Source organism: Carassius auratus, unplaced genomic scaffold (assembly GCF_003368295.1).
Source record: "Carassius auratus strain Wakin unplaced genomic scaffold, ASM336829v1 scaf_tig00046321, whole genome shotgun sequence".
Classification (NCBI taxonomy): domain Eukaryota; kingdom Metazoa; phylum Chordata; class Actinopteri; order Cypriniformes; family Cyprinidae; genus Carassius; species Carassius auratus.
The window spans coordinates 65,495-75,771 of record NW_020526967.1 but is presented as its reverse complement, the minus strand read 5'-3'; the positions used below and the strand labels follow the sequence as shown (position 1 = coordinate 75,771).

Genomic DNA, 10,277 nt, shown 5'->3' with positions numbered 1-10,277 from the left:
AACAGTTCAGTGAAATATAAGACAGGTCAACCAGATAATGTTTATTTTAAGGTAAAACATTCAAATCTACTGTAAAACATACATCAAAACATCAGCATATAGTCAGGTGATCAAACGGGACCTTTTAATGGACCACAGCTGAGGTCTGTAATGGATTATAAATCTTGCATTAGGCAACGATTTTAAACACAAAAGAAAAAAGAAGGAAACCTTAAAAACAGAAGAGGGCCTAAGACAAAGCCCTGAGGGATGCCATGACTACTTTCAACACACACTGAATAAACTAGCACATACAATGTCTAAAGCAAAATCTCAGAGGAACTGAAGTCACCATATGTTGGAAGAATGTAAAAATATTTCCATTAAGGTAACAACTGCATAACACTTCATTATTTCAGTATGTTAAATAAAACATATCATGTTGCATGTATGTGGAAGTTAATCCAAGAGGTTTAACAGCATCAGGTGAATAATTAAGGGATTAGAAAGTGCTCATTTTCTGTTTAAACAAGCCTATAGATAGTTCTATTCACTTCACATGATAAACAGTATGCACTGATCCACAGAATAACTGCAGAACGAGTGCCGTTGTAATTTTCTTTTTTTTTATTAGCTTTACAAAATTAATACGTATTGCCATGTAGCAGATCATACATGGCATTGGGAGAGAAGACAGAAAAAGGAAGAGAAGGGAAGGAAGCAGTCCTTATGCTGCATACACACACACACAGCTTGGTTCTGTACCCCGCTGCGTGGCCACTGAGTCACTCACATACACACTATGATCACTGTAAGATAGGGTTTGATTTGTGGCCACACACCAAGATGACAGCTAAAGGAGACAGCACCCAGCCAAGAAAATGAGAGACAGGGCCAGCTGTTAGACAGGTGTACACACACACACACACACACACACAGTGATAGTCATCGGAATAAGATATGATCCTCACTAAGACACATAATGGCTTTCTTACAAACAGGAACTTACAGACATGCACACGACATTCTTCAACCAACCATACCTTGGCGGCACTTTTCAGCTGATACATGGACGGATCGTCGGCTGCCTTGCCCGAGGCACATTTAGTGGCACTAATCAGCTCAGCCAAAGCTTTAGCGACATCTCTGATTGCATTTATCAGTACAACCTGAAAGAGATATAGAGAGAGAAGACTTTATAACAACCACCTTAGTCATGATATGCACTGGCTTTATCCACTCCCATAATGCATTGCACTCCTCCAGGGGTGCAGTTCTATATCAGAACCACTTACATAATACCATACAATACATTATGATTTATTAATCCTCAACTGGTAAATTTAGATTTTGGGAAAGATGTGTCATGATACATGCCACTGGCTGTTAGAGTGAGTCAGAGAGTGTCTGCACCCAAATGTCGAGATTTGAGAATCTAATGAGCTAATGATATTCTTCATTACACTCTCTGTCAGGGGTTAAAAAAGGATAAATATAGTCCAGGATAAAAATATAGGCGCAGACAGAATTAGACACACTGGGCATTGGGTAATGTCTGAAATTTTGGTGCCGTGAAAATATTATGACAGATTATAACCGTGAACACGCACCTGTGTCTCAGGGTCCTCTGATCCCATGCTCGCAGCGCCCAGTTTGACCACGTCAGTGAGCTGTGTGATGGTTTGGCAGAGGACTGGGCCGCCTGGGCTAGTTTGTCCTGGCTCGATGCAGCACCATACACAAGCAGCTTGTGTCCTCGACCAAAGCTTTAGCGGTTTCAATATGTTCTCTTCTGAAGTGTGCAGGAACAAATAGGCTTCAGGTAACTCAATGAGACACCCAAGATTATGCTGACGTTAATAAAGCAAACATTTGACATTTTATGTATGAGATGCTGAAACTGCTATGTTCCACTAGGTCTTACCTGTGGTCTGCGAAGACTCTTCGTTCTCTGCATTCAGGGTGCCGCAGAGGCGAACATGATGGTTGTGTCCAGATCAGCGATGATGCGGAGACAGAACTGCTGCAGTTATGCAGGCCTGAGTTCCTTTATTACCAGCCTGCAGCGCTGATAACACCATGGACCCTGCAGGAGAGAGTGGATCACACTTCATTATAACTCCATAGGCAGAGCTGGGGACAGTTTTCCAAGCCTATAGCACTTTACTTCAGCATTAATAACAAAATTAATAACTTTTCATTTATTTTATTCAATCTATTAAATATATTAACATTAAAATGACAGTTTTTTTATTCGCACAAATAATAACAACAATAATATTTTTGTAAGGTTTGATTGTTATATAATTTAAATAGTTTCAATTAGAAATACATATATTACATACGTTGTATTGTATTATAATTATAAATAAACAGATTTAAAAGATTGTTTAATATAATTACATAATTTAAATAGACGACAGAAATAGATAAACAGTATTTAGATAAATTGACAATAATATACAAATATGATAATATTGATATATAATATCAATAATTTCAGAATGTCTTGTATATTAAAAAAATATAATTAAAAATTCAATAAGAAGTGTATAAAGAGAAATTGTTTTATAAAGTAAAAATATTATGATTTTTATTAAAATTAAAAATTATTAATATTCGAAAAATAGTATACTTTTTATTAAAAATATAACAATAAATTATGCATTTCTAAGTACTATTTAAATTACTATTATATAAAAATGTACCAACATTATTATTTTAAAATATTATTATACATGAAACAATTTAAATGATTTAAATCAAGCAATTATATGAAGTATCCTTTTGACAACTTATTTACAATTACAATACAAATATGTATTTTTTCTAGATAGAGAGAGAGAGAGAGAGAGAGAGAAAGAACGACATCACGAGTTGTCATCACGAGTACATGAAAAGCAATAAGGAGGGATTCGAATGCAACATCTCTATTCACGTTTAATATAGAAATGACTGCAGGGAGAGCTGAGGTTTGAACTGAACGGGGCCGGTGGGGGACGTGGACACATTTAACAGAGCTCATTTAAAGCAGTGAGGGGTCACAGCACCAGCACAGCGGGACAGACCGACTCCAGCTACTGAGATGTAATCAAAGACAATTTGACACACTGACAAATGACATCTACTGTATACAGTCCCAACTGGGGCTTCCGGCATTCATTCCAACAACAGTAGCAAAACAGCTGGAACACAAAGAATGAAAAGTGCAGTCACTAAAAATAAGCAGGAGACTCTCATTGTGTCTGTCTGAGCGTGAGTGTTTGCCAGGGCATTGCTATGCAGTTTCTACAGTGTTGCTGCTGGTTCTATGGCTGTTGTTTATACTGTTGATATCATGTAGCAAGTTTAGCTGGAAGAGTGCCGTTATATGATGACTAGGGTGTTGTGTGTGGTTGCACAGGTGTTGCTTTTCTAAAGTATTGTAGCTATGTGGTTGCTAGAGTGTTGTGGTCAGTTGAAAGTGTTGCATTGTGATTGTTGTAGTGGGTATCAATAACATTAATATGTGGTTTCTAGGGCAATAACGGTGGTTGCTACAGTGTTTAACTGTCTATGTTGCTAGGATGTTATGGGTAGTCGACAGGGTGGTGCTATGTGATTGGAAGGCTGTTGTGACTGCACAACAGGGGTGTTGCTATGTTTTTTAGGGTGTTGTTGGTGGTTGCCAGTAGAGATTGCTGATATGGGTTTTTCTTTAGCCGATCCCGATGTTTAGAGGTCAGGGTCAGCCGATGGCCGATGGCCGATGGCCGATATGTGCTGCCGATTTTTAGGGCCGATATCTTGAAGTTTTCCCCTTCATTTGCATTCTAAAATGTCACACTAATAATAAGTGGATGCACAACATTTCTAAACTTACCATCATTTATTGAGCACTGACTTGAACCATTTCTCGAATCTTAATTTTGTGCACTGCACTGTATTAAAATAAAAAATGTATCCAAATCAGATTTTTTTTAAAACAATTAAAACATTTTGCAGAACAGGATCAAATAAAGTACTGGTCATAATACTTGCATAAAATGTTTGATGTTAAAAAAGCTGTTCACTGACTGCGCAGCACAGCCACAAGCGCCACAGTTACGTTTGGGATCATTTTATTTTAATACTATAGTGTCATTTGAAAACATTACAGTTGCGTTTTAAAATACAACAACGAACACCACGAAACCATTTAAAGAGGCGCATTCAGCGGTCTCCTTGACGGGAAACAGTCTGCAAAGTAAAATGATCTCCAACGTATGGCGCGCTTTCTTCATTTTATCAAATGATCATAATCACATCTATTCATTTTACAGTCCTGCTACTAGCATTTTATTCATACTAAAACCCCTTTGATTCGGGTGAGAAAGCTTTTTTCCCAAGTGGCTTTTGCACATAATACCACTGCAGCATTAAGCATTAAGGTTATTAATTGATCGTTAATTTAAACAACGATCGATCATGGAAATGATAGAATATTGACATCCCTAAATACAAATGAGTTGGATGGAAAACTGGCTATTGTCTGCATCAAACCATGGCTCCGAACAAATGTTATTCACCGTTCTGGGCCGCTCCAGGACAGCTGTCTCTCTGAGCGCGGTGCTGTCTGTGAGCGAGGCGGAGTAACGCTGGAGTGTGTGTGAGAGCTGCCAACTTCTCCACCCCATTTACAGAGTGAAATTCTCTGACTACCTTTATCTCCCAGGACTGTTGTTGAATCTTCCAAAAGTTTTGGCTTGGGGTCCTTTATATGTGGCAGCAGCACTTTCCAGTGCACCAATAACACGGGGCTGCCCGCCGACATGCCTGACTTTAAATCGGTGCTACTAAACACGGATATCGGCCGATGCCGATATATAAAAAATTCACAAATATCGGCCCGATATATCGGTCGACCTCTAGTTGCCAGTGTGATGTTAGGGTATTGTGGGTGGTAGCATAGGTGTTTATATGCTATTACTATGGTGTTGTCAGTAATCAACAGGGTGTTGCTATGCTATTTTTAGGGTGTTTTGGTGGTTTCCAAAGTGATGCTTAAGTGTCTTAGGTAATTGCTATGTTTTTTCTAAGGCGTTGTGGGTGGTATCACCCCCTCTAATGTCCGTATGATATTCTGGTCTCAATATTAGTTTCAATATAATTTTCTATGTAAATATGAGCCTTAGCAAGTGCAGCATACCTCTACATAAGTTTTTTTAAGTGCAGTCAGAAGAGGCTTTAAAAACAAAATTATTTTCTAATACCGTGGTAAAAAGTTAATAGAAACAAAAAGTAATGCAGCAAACTACACAGAAGAAACGGCGTCCCGTGGTCCCGAGCGAGCCTACCTTCTCTGTGACGGCGCGGGCGTACTCGATCAGCTCTCTCTTGGTGAAACTGTCCGTCGGGCTCATCTGCAGGGCTCCAGCCTTCTGGACCAGATAGATGCAGCCGTGACCCAACTCCTGCACCCGAGTCTTGATCTGAGATCCCACCTAGAAACAGCCATGATATCAAGTCTAAGAAAGAGTGAGCTGGCGTCCAAGTCAGAGTGAATCTGGCTCTGAATCTGAATGCATTCGTGCTCTGTGACGGCTCTAAAAGCCACTGCCTCCATTCAACCAAGCTCTATCCAATAATTAAGAAGTGATTGTGACGGCCTTTGAGGGGGCCCGAAAGCACTGTATGTTCATTACCTGACACACAGATCCATGGGTGGGTGGCTCTTCATTATGAATATCACAACGGGCTTTTAATGCTTGTGGGGGTGCACGGCTGCTATGGTAACAGTATCAGCCGCTTATGTGAAAAAAAGATAGTGAAGAGAGCTGGTGGCTACTGCGTCCATGTGTTTTTTTTTTAAAGTGAAGAGAGCAAAGGTGTGAAATGTATCAGCTGATATTCACACCTTTGTTCACAGGATTAACACCATGCAAAATGGAAGTATAAGGTTAGCTACAGTATACTACACTGACCAAGTTGCATGTTTTTGCACTAAATCACTAAATAGGAAGGTGTGAATAAGTTTATTTTTCTTATATTTCAGTGCTTATGATACACTATTGTGGATGTGATTTCAGAGTGAATAATTATTAAGTTTTCAGAAAATACCCTAGCACTAATTTTTCTATTTCTCACACAAATCTATCGAATGGCTTCAGAAATTTGATTATAGTACACTACTGCCAATAAGATGGTTTAAAAGATTTTTACATTAACTTTCTGTTAGAACAAAAGTATATTAACTTTATTTTAATGAACAATTACTTTATTTATTTCCTTTTAGTTTTTCTACACTTATTTTCCTTATATATTAATACATCTAAAACTATTAAGAATTGTTAGTGTCAAATGATTAATCGCTATTAACTGCATCCAAAATAAACAAGTTTGATTAGATAATATATGTGTGTGTACAGTATATATTTATTATTTATATATAAATGTATGTATAAATATATAAGTGTATATTTTGAAAGTATGTACACGTATTTACATTCATACTGTATATTTGTATTCATATAATTTATATTATATATAAATATATTTAATATATAAAAATAAAATTTTTCTTAAATATATACATGTATGTGCAGATAAGTCAGTTTGAATACTTCATTTTGTCATTAAAATGGAACCTTCTGGCATTTGACCGCTTTCTGGTGTTGAGAAGTGCGTTAATTTTGATAAATGAAAAATGTTATTCTTATTTAGTGAAAAAAAAAACCCTGTGAATTAAAGTTTTTATTTATATTTTTGAACTCAGTCTTATCAAATTAGGTAATATAATGCATTTTTTTTGTCAAAATGCAGGCCTATATAATAATATTGTGCACAAGTCATATAAAACATTTATGACATTTAGGGTCTTCCCTACCCCCTCTCAAAGTTCAATAGTTCATCGTTTCATTGCACAGTATGTTAAAGAGCATTCTTGACTTCCAAAGGCCTGCTTTTGTGTTTCACAGAAGAACAATCAGTGATCTGTTTCCTTAAGTCTGGAGTTTATGTGAGGGTTAGGCCATCTGCGCGTCCATTAGCGTGTCTGTAAATGTGCATTTCTCAGATCAATGCTCCTGTGGGGCTAGAGACACACTTGCTGCACTGATCCTCACCTCCTCTAGCTCAGCAGTGGCAGCTGCCAGACGGCCTTGTTGTGCCAGCTGGCTGTAATCCACCGTCACCTGAGACGCCAGTCCACCCAGCTCCTCCGGACAGGTCACTGACTTCGTCATCTAGGGTCACATAACAGAAGCATAAGCTGGGATACTGTGACTAAAAATGTTGAAGCGTTTTAAGTGAGCGTCCTCACCATTTCCTGTGCAGTAATGGCGATGGCTTTTGAAAACTTCACCATGGTGGTCTGGTAATCCACAAAAGTGCCGTCAGGTTCTGGCGGTGTACCTTCATCCATCTGCGAAGTAAAGAGACCCTGAATAACAGTGATGTAATGCTGGATCCAGTCCTAATACAAATGACCATCTTTGCGTGATTCATATGCACGACGCTGCGATCAATCCCGCAGAAAATGATCAGAGTGCAGATATTCAATTGGCTGCCATTGTCTTCCAGCGTGAGTCATGACAGAATAATGAAAGATTGCGTGCATCCAGAGCTGATAAATGGAGATGTTGTGCCAATTCAGTCTAATAATGAGATCGAGAGGCAGCTGTAGTATCTGTGGCACATTAACATACGAGTGCCAGCTAGAGGTGCCTTTGATCAGAAAGCATTCTACAAAAAGAATAGATTTTAATAAAAAGGGGAATTTACATAAAAAAAAAATCAATTTTTTTTATTATAAATTATTAAAAACACACACACACACACACACACACACACACATATATAAAGGGGGTGTTTTTTTTATTAAACTATGTTTTACTGAACAAATTGCTATTTCTTTAAATTAATTTGATTAGAATTAAAATGTTTTTTAAATGTACCTCATAAAAATAGAAATCTATAAAAATCTACCTCTGCTCTAATCTATAGAGAGCCCTTTTACATTAGCCCTACTATAAGGTTACAATTAACACCAGAGCCCAAACTTAAATTTAATTACTATCCATTTTTAATAATCAACACTAAAATAAAAAATACAAATACAAAATTGCGCAAACATGTAAATGGCACTCAACGCAGTTGTTTAAAAACAAATTTTTTTTTAAGTATTTATTTTTTAGATATTATTAGTATTTGTCAATAGCATTACTGCTTTCAAGATTTAAAATAATTTTAGAAATATTATATATAAATGCTGATTAAACCATTTAGTAGCCATTACAAAAACACAAACACATTTAAATATATCTGACTAAATAAGACCGTGAATGAGTTTATGTTTCTATATTTAAGTGTTTATGATATACAAATGCAGGTGAAATTTGAGAGTAAATAATGACTTCCTTTTTATGTCTGGCACCAAAATTTATAAATAAATAATCTATAATATATTTTAATTGTCTGTATTGGTCAAACTGTTATTTTTTTGTATTTTTTGTTTTTTTTTACACTTATTGTTTATGTTAATCATCATCATCATCATCATCAAAAAAATAAATAATAGTAGGATTAAATTTTTTTTTAAGGATTATTATTATCATTATATGCACTTTTTTGATATTAGAAAAATAAATTATATATTAGACTTGGAAACACAGTCATCCACTAATTTTCAGTGTGGAGTCACTAACCCTTCCAATGGACTCAGCGATGGACTCCACCATGCCGCCCACCATCCCGCCCTCACTGGCCGCTTCGTTTAGGGTCACCATGATGTCATCAACTGCCTCCTTCATCAACTGGGCCGCTTCAGCTATGGCATCATGGGTGTGGGACGCCTACAAAAAAAAAAAAAAAAAAAGGTGGCTGATGGGATAAAGATGGCCAATTTAGACCCATTAGCACCACTTCATTAATATACAGATGACAAACGTCTGAAGCTCTGGGAATGTGTCGTCGGATGCTGCAGGTGGTTTCAGAACATCAAGCTTTTTCCATAAAACCCCCCCCATGTGTTGTTCTTCCCATGGGTCGTACCTTAGGGTTTCCTCCGCCCTCTTTGGCAGCGTAGAGCATCTGTAGAGCAGATTCAAACAGGGTTTTGGTTTGATCCAGTATGTTCATCTGCTGCTGGTGGTCGGCATGTTTAGACGCCAGTCCCACCGACGCCACAATCGCTGGCTCGAAGTAGCTCGCTAACTGAGTCACCTGGGAAAAACACACACGTGTTAGGACTATCTGGCATGCAAACATAGTTTCCTGTGTATATTTCAGGCAAGAGCGTTGTATAGAGTGAACTCATACAACTTCTTTATTCTCCAGCTATTTATTGGAACGACAAGCTGACAAACACTACAGACAGCAGGCATCAGTCTCACTGCAACAAACAAAGCCGGATTTAATTAAAACCTGTTTTTAGACATGCTGTCATAATGTGACCAATAAACTTTGTTTGTTCAAGTGGCACTGTGTGATTTGCACAAAAAAGACGTAATATATGAAAGTATGAAGAAGGTTGTTGATCCAGGAACATTTGGTATTTGGCAACATTATTTGCCGTTCCACATTTAAAGTGTGTCCGTTACCTTGTGTCCGAGCTGAGCGGCTTCCCCTCGCGCTGCAGTGGAGATGGGGTCGATGAGGTGGCCGATCTCCTGCACGGCGGACGTCAGCTGCTCCTGTAAAGCCTGATGGGAGCAGAATCACCAAAATGGTAAAATACTAAAATAATACTGGCACACCAAGGTTAAAGTGGGTATATAATATAAAAAATATGTTACTAGCATATTGGCTTTTTATTAGAGACATAGAGATGCCTTATTTTGCCTTAGATATTTTAGATCACTTAAAGGGTTACTTCACCCCCAAAATGAAAATGTGGTTATTAATCACTTACCCCCATGTCGTTCCAAACCCGTAAAAGCTCCGTTCTTCTACACAATTTAAGATATTTTGGATGAATACCAGGAGGTTTGAGACTGTCCCATAGACTGCCAAGTAAATAACGGTGTCAAGGTCCAGAAAAGGTATGAAAAGTCATAGAATAGTCCATCTGCCATCAGATGTGCAATATCACCGTGCTCTGTGTGCTCTTCTGTGTCCTCCGCGCCACAAGGATGCGCAGTTTTATTACAAATCAAAGCTAAATCCTTGTGCAAAGGAAGACAGAGAAGAGCATACACAGCACAGCAGACAGTTGACAATGGTATTATTGAATAAAGTCGTTATTTTTGTTTTCTTCGCTTACAAAAAGTGTTCCCGTCGCTTCATATAACCCAGATTGCATGTTTAATGGTGGATGGAGTATTCTGACGATGACTTTTCAT

At 37.7% G+C, this 10,277-nt stretch overlaps 1 pseudogene; it reads right to left on the bottom strand.

The window, feature by feature from the left end:
• Positions 1 to 685: 685 nt before the first annotated feature.
• Positions 686 to 10,277, bottom strand: part of LOC113088427 (talin-2-like) — a 71,513-nt pseudogene continuing 61,921 nt past the window's right edge.